Consider the following 11,557-nt stretch of genomic DNA (forward strand, 5'->3'; position numbering starts at 1 on the left):
TTTTTAGTAGATCTGTTCAATGTTCTGAGGTTTTGGTTTTCAGACTATATTTATCAGATCCCTACCTCACTACATTGTGTGTAAACTTCTGATGACTCTTTTTTTCCTAGAGAGAGACCTTCAATCAATTATTGGAATACACTAGGTTATTTAGTGCTACATGGATGTACTTTATTGAAGACTTAAAATAATATACAAAGAAAGCAAAAGGTGTTGGCCTTAGTGAAGACTAACAGTGAATATCTACCTACATACTTTTTAAAATTCCTAAATGTTAGAACAGAAATAATAAAACATCTCTTCCACTTAAACTTTACTTCTCCTTCACATCACCTAGAAAGCAGTAAATATATACCCATCACGTTAAAACCAAAAAAAGAATATTCTGAGTAGCAAGCTCAACTATTATTTGTCCTCTTTACATTATTTGTCCAGTTCCATCAATTAGTCTATATTACTTCTACATTCATATATACTTTTGTCCTCATCAAACAATACTAAAGGATTATTTTTTAGGATAAAATATTAATTCTAGGTCTAAATTTATACTGTAAAATAGAAAACAACAAAATGAAAATATTTTACTTTTTTTTTCTATTTTTCTTTCCCTTGGAAGACCTACTATCATATAACACTTTGACAACATAGCATGATCAGCCATTTTTGAGAATAATGTTTCTATTCATGATTTCTTTCCTGAAAGGTTTTGTGTCCTTGAGCCCAGAACAATAATGCAAAATGTCATAGCAACACAGCAGCACAAGAAAACACCATGACAGAAGACCACAAGGAAATGCAAGACTACTCATGCCCTTGTTGGTGCTATCTCAGAATTTTCCATGCTAACAACAAAACCAGAAATCCTTGAATTGTTGAGTGTGCAGAATTAAAAAACAAAAACAACTAATTTGACCTTTGAACAGAATATGCTATGTAGATTAGAATCATTGTCTATAGCTCAATTATGTTTTGTAGGGAGAAAAAGGATTTTATGTATTATTTTAACTGACACAAAAGTGCAGAATTGGAGGGTTCCAGTTCTCACTAGCTTCTGCAGACAGTAAAATGGGAAAATGAGTGGTCCCTAGAATTTACAGCCTCTTATTTATTACAAATTGTGACTGCTGCAAGCACAGAGGGGGATAATCAGCTTGTCATGAGCTTGCTACTGAGAATGCCAACATCTAATCACTTCCATTGCCAGAGAAGACATCTTAGGAAACTGGGGAGCTTTATTTGCATATAAAAAGCCATGTTGTGTAAATGTGAAGTGAGTTTGTTGCAAAGATATTGTAAAAAAGTGCTTAGAATGATTAATGGTTCATTTTCATCTATGAATGCCATGTAAGGAAACATAAAATGGGAAATTGTTGTATTGAAATACAAGGTTAGAGTCCATTGAAAAGTGGAAACATGCTGGTGAAATATTTTTTTTTCGGTTGGTCATTTAAAGATGTACAGTTTGCTCAGAGCTCTGACTGGGTCGCATTCCACAGAATAACAACAAATTCAAATCAACACTGGCATGTATTGTACCTGTTACAATTTTAGAGACATTATCAAGAGTATCTTTGTGTTAGGAACAAAGTATCTAGAACCAAAATTAGTTTTCTAGCATAAGCTAAAAAGTTACTTATTCAAATTCAACAAGCATCTTTTTTTACTATGTAGACAATCTCAGTATCAGCTGGTTATATATCTACACTCAGAGAATGAATTGCAGGATTCCCAATTGACACCCTTTTCTCCTGCTGCTGCCCATTAAAAAACAAACAAAACAAAAGCTCCAATGAACAAACCAAAATCATTTTCTACCACAATTATTTCAGGTCAAGGTGAGTGTCCTACCATCCCTCCCCCAATTGGAAATTTGAATAGGTTTTCAATTTAAATTTTCAATTTTTTTCCAGATTGTGAACATTAGTGAGAATTTTAAATTAATATTAATTATTATTTGTAGGAAAGTTATGTGTAAGATGTAATTACTCTCTTTAAAAAGATGTTATCATAGATCTATTTAAAACAGGAGTGTAGTATGTAAGTTTTTTTTTTTTAATTTTGATTTCATAGGAGAGGCAACTTGATATAGCAGCTATAGAGCTGGCATCAGAACCAGAATAGAACTGAGTTCAAATCTTACATCTGATAAGTACCTGCCGTTTGACCCTGGGTGAGTGATATAGGCAGTTCTGTAAGACTATAAGCTGAAGAGAAGGCATTTACCTACAATCAGATAGAGAGTTCCCTTATCCTGGAGTTTCCTATACACATACAATCCTATGTCCAGTCCCCATCCTTTATATATATATATATATACATACATATACATATACATATACATATACATATACATATACATATATATATAGTCATCATCCATTCAATGTTTTAAGAGTATATGATAACAATAAAATGTATCAAATTAAATTCCTACCCATATTGTCAAGAAATCTAAAAATAAATTTAAAATTACCATGTTAAGGGTAGAACTTATTAAAATATTTATTCTTAAGGATGATTATAAGACATCTCCATTCTATATTTAGGGCTAGAATCCATCATTGTTTTAAAAGCAATCATTATTTTACCCCCCCCCAAAAAAAGTAAAGGTATTTACTATGGATGGTTTCCTAAGAAAATCTAATTTTGTCACATAAAAAATTCATAATATTCAATTACAATTGGTAATATTTGTTGTGCTTTAAAATACCTGAATAATTTATTACTAGTGTGATCAATATGAGTAACACATTATATTCATTTAAGAAACTAAAAAATAAATTATTATCAATTATCTCTTCTAATGTATTATTTATCTTTTTATCATTGATAAACTTTGGACTATTCATTTACAGATCTGTTTAAATATACAATTAACACTTGTAAAAGATGAAATTAGAAAATGAGTTCCCAAGGTTTCATCTGGAAAGGTTCTTGAATGCAACAATTTTCTTTCCATTATTTTTGTGATGACTGCAGAGAAAACATGAACTCAATAGATATAGAAGGGTCAGACTTGATTCAAGGCAGCAGGCTATATTTCATGGATACATTTGTCATTTCTAGCAGTGGTATTATTCAAATACCATCATCAAATGACATTTATTGAGCACCTCCTGGGTATATGACATTGTTCAAGGTCCTCCATTAATGGATGATCTTTGCTTGCTAGCTCTGTATAAAAGGCAAGGAAAGGTTACTTGGGGGAAAATGCTCTAGACTACTTACTTCAGGACAGTGAGTGGTATCTAATGTGAGTGAAAGTGGGACTTTTTAAAGATATTCACTTTTGACTTCTCCTCTAATGTGCTTTTCATATATCTTTTTCAAGGACTTCTACGATCTCTTCTGGAATGACTTCAGTGGCTACTATCCTATGTAGTTCTTCTTATTTTTAAAATGAATTCAATACTCATGAGAGATATGAACTTGACAGGCCAAGATGACAAGTCTGCTATTTATATGTACAATCACTATAGCATTCTTTATTGTACTCAGAGACTATGCCTTAGGCTTAAGCTTGAGCAACCACCTATGGGAAAAAAGCTATTTTCAATCCAGAGTACCTTGACTTTGACATCATAAGGATGCCAATTAGTTGTCCAGTAAAAACATAGCCATTTTCTTTAGACCATCTGAGGCTTGTCAGATAGTACTGAGATGACCTCTGCTATATGTGAAACTCTGAAATACAAAGCAAAGGTTAGATTTTTTCATCACTAACAACGACAACAGCAACAACAACAAATTTACCCCATAAAACCTAGTTTCTCTTTTTCATTATGCCATTGCATATTTTTGCAACTAGGCTTCTAGGACTCCTATAAACAAAATGTTAGAAGATATTTAATGATGCCTTACCTGTAAGCCATATGAAATATAGCATGTGTTGTCTTTGTAAGACATTTGTACTTCAGAACTATAGCACAAATAATGAACTCTTCTGTTACTATGCTATTACATTTGTTTTACTGCCTAGACTTTTCTCCCTTGAGCATGTTCTGACCAATAATAGTTATTTCCAAGATACATGGCCTATGTTAGGCATTGCAACCTTGGAGAAGTGTCTTTCTCTGTATGTAGAAAGCTGTCTGCACTTGGATGGGTTAAAACTACTTTCTAGGCCCACCCTTACCCTGGTCTCATTAACATTATTATCCAAACATCTTAAACAATTGCCAATGTAAGCTGCATTAAAAATATATTGGATATTTAAGTTAGTGATGCTCAGTTCTCTTACTTCCTAAATAGAATTAATTCTAATATTACTATTAATATGTATCTGATCATTTACTTCTGTGGATTCCATGTTTAACTTTCTAAGCAGAGGTATCCCATAAATTACAAATTACAAATGACATGGTACATTCTTTATTAAGAAAATCAAGGTAAAATGATGAGAGCATCCATAGTTCCCTTCTTCTATCCCTCAAGACTATTCAGCTTCATCAGATATTCTTATTCTCCTTCCCTTTGGTCACGGAGAAAGATAGCGAAATATTCCTTTCTAAGACCCTTAATTCTATTTCTTCTCAACTAAATTATTCCCATATGCCTACTAAAATGTTTCACTTTCCCAAATTACAAATTCAATAATCTTTCCAATTTATCCAACTACCATGTGATTTTCATCTTCTTGAAAAAAATGCTACATCTGAAGCTTCCACTCTCCTACCATATATGTACTCTTTATTTTCTCATAAACTACATTTGATTGCTACCATTTCACTTTATTGAAAGTGCTTTCTAAAGTACTTTTATGGCTTCATACATATTAAATTCAATGGCCTTTACTTTGTCCTCATTTTCCCTAAATTATCTACAGTTTTTAGTATTGTTGTCCACTGACCCTTTCAGATATTCTCTTATTTCTTTGATTTCATGCACAATACACTCTTCTGTTTCTGAATGTAAATGACTTTTTATTAATTCACCTCCTACTTTTTAGCCAGTCCTTTGCTACTTTTTCATCTTTTCCCAAATTCTTCATAGTGAATTTCCCCTCCAAGGCTTGTTCCTCACCCTTCTCTCCTTTTCCTACAACCTCTTCCTTGGCAACTTCTGTTTACTTCAGTTGTAATTTCTGCATAAATGAATTCCAAACTTAGATCACAAATCCCAAACTGTCTCCCAGACTCCAGACATGAACCCTCAGATTTCTACAGGATATCTCTAACTAAATGTATCACTTTTACCTCAGTTTCATGTCCAAAACTAAAATTATTATCTTTCACTTAAATCATTATCCTATCACTTCTCCATCATTTCTATTAGTGACATCACAATTTATCTAATTCCCCACATTATAAACCTTTGTATTATATATTTCACTTTTTCTTCTCTCTCACCCCTCATTAAGCATTTATTAAGTCCTCTGTCATCCATTCCCCCTTTCTTTTCCCACAGCCACCACCCTGGTATAGGCCTTTATAATGTTTCCTCAAACCCACTTAATAATATTATCTCAATAATCTTCCAATAGATCTTTTCTCTTTCTCCATTCTCTCTCACTCAAAATATCCCTCGTAGCACTATTTGGTTTATCTTACCAATGCATATACCTAGTCATCTTATTCCTCTTATCAAATCCTTTCAATGGCTCTCATTTAAAAAAAAAAAAAAGGTCAGAATCCTTTTTTCCAGTGTTTAAAGTGCTGTATCATAACATGCTTTTTCTAAATAGATGTTTCTTTTTTCTTGGCACACATCCTTTTTAATCCCACTTCCATGCCTTGCTTACATTTTTTTTTACATACATGGAATACTAGCCCTCACCTGTTCACCTACAAAACTCCAACATCCTTTAAAAACCAATCAAAATACAACCATCCTGCAGCATATCTTCCCAGATTTCCTTCCTTATCATTATTATTAATGACTTTTCCTACTGATATCTCACATGCTTGCTATGGTATTATTTTTATTATAATTTGCATATGTGTCTATATAAGTAAAACATGTTTTATATATTTTATTTTCTAATTTCCTCTACTGAATTTTAAGAGCCATTAGGATAAGGGCAGTGTCTTCTCTATGTTAAGTATTTTGTCTACTATATTCTTCTATATACACCAGGCACTTATTAAATAGCTTTTAATTGCATTAAAGATGAGAATTGAGAAAACTACATATTTTGAATTTGTCACAAAATATACTGCAGAACTGTATCATTATCTATATTGCTATCATTTAAAAGCATCATTGTAAATAATATTTTTTAAAAAGTTTGGTTGTAAATGATATCTAAATTTAAATGTTTAGCCATAAAGAAAAATAAATTATATCTATCTCTTTGTGACCCATAAATCAATCATATGTAGTTGACTGATCAGGGAAAGGGCAATGGAGAGGTATGTAGTATATATGAACAGCCTATAGTATCTTACACCCAAGGAATTATGCAATAAAAATGCTATCCAATAGACAGATAGATGGCTCAATGGCCAGAGTGCTAGAGCTGGAATCAGGAAGACCTGAGTTCAAATGTGGCTTTATGTACTTCTTAGATGTTTGAAATGGCCAAGTCACTTAACATCTCAGTCTTAATTTCCTCCTTTGCAAAATTAGTTTTATTATAATAGCACCTAGCTCCTAGGATTTGTGTTTTGTTTTGTTTTGTTTTGCTCTGTGTGTGTGTGTGTGTATGTGTATAAAATGAGATAAAATTTGAAAAGTGCTCTTTCAAATCTTAAAGTACTATGCATATGTTAGCTATTAGTTGTACCAAAGTAGTAATAAAAGAAGCCATTAGAGAAGTATATGACCAAAAAAAAAAGATAACTAATATAGAAAGAGAAAGGGAAAACTGTCAGCTGATAGATGGCCTGTGGCTTCCCTTTATATCCATGCAATGTTAATACAATGTAAAGAAAGGAATGCTTTTAGCATATTTAGTGCATCCCCTATGGTGAATTTATGGAAGGACATGAGTAGAAGTGGCATAGGATAGATAGACCTAGATAGTTACTTATATGTTGACACTCTCATTAAGATGTATGTTTCTTGAGGGCAAAGGAAGTGTTTTTGCCTTTCTTTGTATCTCAAGTGATTAGAACCATGCCTGTAACATAGCAAGAGGATAATAATTGTTGTTGAATGACTGACTGGATAGATTATGATACATACTATGGGAGGGAATCTCCACATTAATTAAATCATAGATGCATTAAGTATTAGAGTACATACAGATGTCAGTGTTAATGATCATTTTCTATACCATGAATCTCATTAGCCATATTGTTATTAAAGTTAAAGTATTTGATTGGGGGAAAAATACAAAGACTAACCAAATGCCTACTCTACATAAACACAGATCTGATAGGTATTTCTTCATTCATTTCAGTGGTTATAAGAAAATTCACCATTATGTCCCTTTCTATGTGGAAAGTTGGCTGTCCTAAGAGTATCTAAAACTATCTTACCTGCTCACCATTGTGAAGAATATCTGGCTTCTCCATGTTATCCTCCAACTACTATTGTACTCATTGCTATCTTGTAGTCTTGGTGTGTACCTTGCTCTTGGAAATTTACCAAAGAAAGGGACTTATAGTGAGTTTAGCACAGATTTTCTTCTTTCATTGTGATCTGTGATTCAAATAACTAGCTTGTGATATTTCCACTGTTAGCCTAATTTCTACCCAAATATGGTTGATGTTCTATATACAAAAGAATGCCTGGTACCTGGGAAAGGTAAGGAGCCTGGCCATCAATGTCCAGTCACATGAAAACACTGAAGAGGAACCAGATGATAATATGGTATGTTTTACTCAATGTAGATATTTCATGAGACATTTGTGCTTTTCTTTAGAAATAAAACATTACATATTGCCAAAAATAACAAAAACTTAAATCCCAGAAGGTTTGAATTTTAATTAAAAGCCCCAATCCTACTAGATCCAAGTGTATTCTTAACTCAGAAAGGCATGTTCTTGTTCTTTCATCTCTAATTATGCATATGGTCTCCATTTCAGCTATTTACATCAAGTCATTGGAGACAGTCTATTGTATGTTGAAAAATTTGGATATTTCCCAACTATATTTATTTATGAGTGAATGAGGTGAGTATTTCACAACCCACTCACCACCTACAAACCTCCTGGTGCTTTAACTATCTTCCAAAGATTCCTTTCTTCCCATGTGTGTGTGTATGAATGTGCATGAGTGTATAGTTTAACATCTTAGCACAAAAGATGAAGAGAAAATAAACCAAAAAGTAAATATAATTTAATATATTCATATAGAATGCCAAAAATAACCATAATAGCAGGGTGTATCTCTACTTATGCTATTGAAACTTCTGGGTACTCAGGTTTTTAGTAAATTTCCAAGATCAGGATGCTTTCATAATAGGATAATTATGATGATGATGATGATGATGATGATGATGATGATGATAATCTATATAACACCGAGTTTTGCTAAACCCGTCAAAATTATTATCTCATTTGATTCTCACAATAACCTTGGAGAATAGGGTTTTTTAAACTCTTAAAATACCAGTTTTAGAGAGTAGCCTAGAGTTTAAATGACTTACCTATGGTTACAGAGTATATGTTAGAGGCAGGATGTTTTGTATTTGTATGGCCAATATTTAGTATAAACCTGCACTTTTAAAATTGAACAGAACTGAATTGAATTGGTCTCCCTCACTTTGAAGCTTCCTTGCTATACCTCATTCCTTCCACTTTTCTGTTGCCTCTCTTTAGCTGATTTCTGCTTATGTCAAAGTAATAGCAGTAAGAAATGCCATTATATAATGTTTTAAGGTTTGCATGGCACTAATTTGTTAGAATGCAAAGGAGATGGAGATTATAGTTGGAGAAACAAAAGTAAGTTTATCTTCATAAAAGAATAGCTTAAAAATGTGGTCTGATCTTTTGCTTATATTCTCTATGTTTTAAATAGACAGAATTTCTTTCTTGCTCTCTCTCCCCCTTTTTTTTTCCTTTAAATTTCATACTTCAAATACCTGTAGTGATAGTGAACATAAAAATCCCAGGGAAATACCAGAAATATATTAATTTTTATTTCTTTGCAATTTGCATTCCTTTTTAGTTCTTATTAAATGATACAAAGAGAAAAACAAATAAGAAATTATTAAATGAGACTTTAAAAACTAGTGCATCATAAATTTGAAATCTAAAATTACCTACAATATAGTGTAACCCAATGGTTCCCAACATGTTTGTTTTGTGAACACCTTTTAACAAATGTAAACCCCTAGGGATGAGTTGTACATATACAAAATACATTTATAACATAATTGTGCAATTATGTTATCTATAAAGCATCATTAAAGAATTTTTAGCAGAAGCATGGTAATGAACCTTTAGTGGTTTGTGAAACACTAAATGGGAATCACTGGTGTCATCTCTTAAAACTAGCATTTTAACAAGGTCTTCAGAACTCCAATGGGCATAGTGTATAGGGAAGGGTCAACCTATTAAGGTTAAATATACCAGCATAGAGAAGCAATGTGGTATAGTAGATAAAGGGTCAGTTTGGGAGTCATTATTACCATGACTCAGTTCCTATTTCCTATACAAACTATACTGGACCCTGGGTAAGCTATTTACTTCAATACCTTCAGGTAATTTTGTAAGATTTTTTTAAAAGTTGTGTAATATTTCATTTTTATTGATAGAATGAATTTCTTTACAATTCCTTGCATAAATAAAATCACTAGTAGAAATAAACAAACAAACAAACAAAAAAAGCTGGTAACTACAAGCACGTAGTGCTTCTTTCTGACCAACTGAAAAAAATGAACTACCATTTCTTTATCTACCATTCTTAAACTCTACTTTCCTTCTCAAATAAATTCCTGGAGGAAGGGAACTACACTCTATGTGCACTGGCTTCTGATTTCATTATTTAACTGAAGCTGTTCTTTCCAAAGTTAGCAGTGATCTCTTAATTGACAAATCAAATATACTTTTCACAGTCTTAATCCTTCTTGACCTCTCTGAAGCACAAGATTGTTGATCATGAAGATATGGCCTTTATCCTTGCCAACACAAATAACACTGTATGTGCAAGTGAGCCCATTCTCTCTCTGAAATGAAGCCAAGAGAGAGGAATAGCAAAAAGTAGAACAAGCTCCCACTTTGACATCTCCAAGGAATAGAGCTAAAAAATACACTAGATTTAATTCTAATTGGGAAATCCAAGAAAAAAAATAACAGTGAGTTATTGTTTTCTAGCTCAGGATGGCATTGTGAAACAGGCAGTTCTGAGACACTGGTGACAGGGTTTGTCCAGCAGTGAACTGCTTAGAGCATTCTAGAACTCTTATTGTCTTTGGATCAGGCAAGAAAAGTTTCTGTATCTAGCATAGAAAGGTCCACATTTGTGAAAAGTGAAGGGACAGGTGCCAAACTAACAGTTCTGTAGCCTATCACCCATTATTGAGTCATAGATCAAGGGCTGATGGAGAAGGGAAGCTGTACCTACCAGTGGTAATAGGCCCTAGGCTATATACCAAGCCAGGGGCAAGTTAAGAAGAAAATAGTAGCTGTGTGACTCATCGCTCGTGACAAACTGGATCTCATTTTCAGTTTCAAGCTGTCTGAATTATGTGGAGGAATAACCAGGGCAGAGATCCCAGATCAAATGAAAGCTTACGCTTCTTTCAGTCTGAATCAATAGAGCTTTACCTTTGACTGATAATGGCTAAATCCAGCAGCAGTCTACTAGAATTGCAAACTAGACAAGAAATAAACTGGGATGATTGCTCAAACCTAAACCCAGGTTTGCAAACTAGGGATGCAGCAATCAGACTTTGCCCTAGATCAGACCACATGGGGAGCCCTGAAGGCTTGCATTTCCCCATCCTGAGAAATACACCAAGAAAGTATCAACAAGATCAGCCTGGACATGTTCTTCAGAAGTGTGCAGAGCTCAGCCATAATATCAAGTCTCAAGTCAGGAAGTAGACTGGAAGAATCAGCAAACCAAAAAAAAATTCCTCATAAAAAAGCTATTATGGTGACAGGGATGCTCAAGATACAAAACCAGAATAAGAGAAAGATTCCAAAATATTTGTGAGAAGAGTCTCAAAGAGAACTATGGCTCGGGCACAAATTAAATGAATTCCTGGAAGACATGAAGCAAGGATTTTTTTTCTTTTGTTTTGCTTTGTTTCAAAGTTCGAAATGTTTATAATATTTGAAATGATAGTGCCTGTGGTAAACTAAACTAAACTAAACAGAAATGCTATCTATGGAAGAAAGAATTGGAAGTAGAATTAATAGTTCATTATAAGAGGTATCAAACAATTTTTAAGCAACAGTCTTTTAAAGTTAGAAAGGACCAAATTAAATCTAATGACTCTGTGAGGCAAAAGTAAATATTGAAACAAAGTCAAAAGACTGAGAAAAGTCAATTGACTTGGAAAATAGATCATTGTACTACCTGAAAGTCATTACCAAAAATAAGAGCATAGAAATAATATTTCAAGAAAACATAAAAGAAAATTACTCACATATATTGAAACAGAGGGCCAAGAAGACATAGGGAAAAAATTCATTGGTTACCTCCTGAAAGCACAGCAAAATGA

Source organism: Vombatus ursinus, unplaced genomic scaffold (assembly GCF_900497805.2).
Source record: "Vombatus ursinus unplaced genomic scaffold, bare-nosed wombat genome assembly UNPS02014942.1, whole genome shotgun sequence".
In the NCBI taxonomy this organism is placed as follows: domain Eukaryota; kingdom Metazoa; phylum Chordata; class Mammalia; order Diprotodontia; family Vombatidae; genus Vombatus; species Vombatus ursinus.